The 575-nt window shown below is 30.1% G+C and overlaps 1 non-coding gene across 1 annotated transcript; it reads right to left on the bottom strand.

The window, feature by feature from the left end:
• Nucleotides 1-243: 243 nt before the first annotated feature.
• On the bottom strand, nt 244-341 carry LOC111895262 (U6 spliceosomal RNA). The gene has a single exon (XR_002851508.1). It is a non-coding gene; the product is annotated as a U6 spliceosomal RNA (small nuclear RNA).
• Nucleotides 342-575: the final 234 nt, after the last annotated feature.

Raw genomic sequence — 575 nt, 5'->3', positions numbered from 1 at the left:
TAGCATCTGTGGTAGTTTTACTCTTGCTTGGCGGGCATTTCTAGAGAGTTTCTTCTTTGGAGCTTCATGTGTCACTTTATCAAGTTTCATCTCTCATGAGAATCAAAGTCTTCAAAGGTTGTAACACTTTACTTTCTATTGTTAATTTAATCTTTCCTTCATTTCAAAATGATCATTGGTGTGTTAAAAAGAATTTTAAGCTTATTATATTTTTCGACTTTTGTTGCCTTTTTAGCATTTTTTGAAAATCAATTTTGAATAAAACACAATACATCCTTCCACATGGGTCATCCTAATATTCTTTGTATCATTTTAAATTTTTTGTATGTCCCATAAAGGACATCATTTGGTGCATGTTGGTAAAATATCTTACTTGGAGTTTTCATCTCCTAAAAATAGAAATACAATTATTAGAACTTTAATAACAAAATTATGTTCGTCGATGGAACTTTTGTCAGCATTGTTCGCCTCATTTGCTTCATGAGACATATCTTAGTGGAATTTCTTTATTGGTAATTATTCATAGTTAGGAACTTGTCTCCTTAGTATTTGAATTATTTAAGTCATTTTCTCCT

Source organism: Lactuca sativa, chromosome 5 (assembly GCF_002870075.4).
Source record: "Lactuca sativa cultivar Salinas chromosome 5, Lsat_Salinas_v11, whole genome shotgun sequence".
Classification (NCBI taxonomy): domain Eukaryota; kingdom Viridiplantae; phylum Streptophyta; class Magnoliopsida; order Asterales; family Asteraceae; genus Lactuca; species Lactuca sativa.
This window is presented reverse-complemented; position numbering and strand designations above follow the sequence as displayed.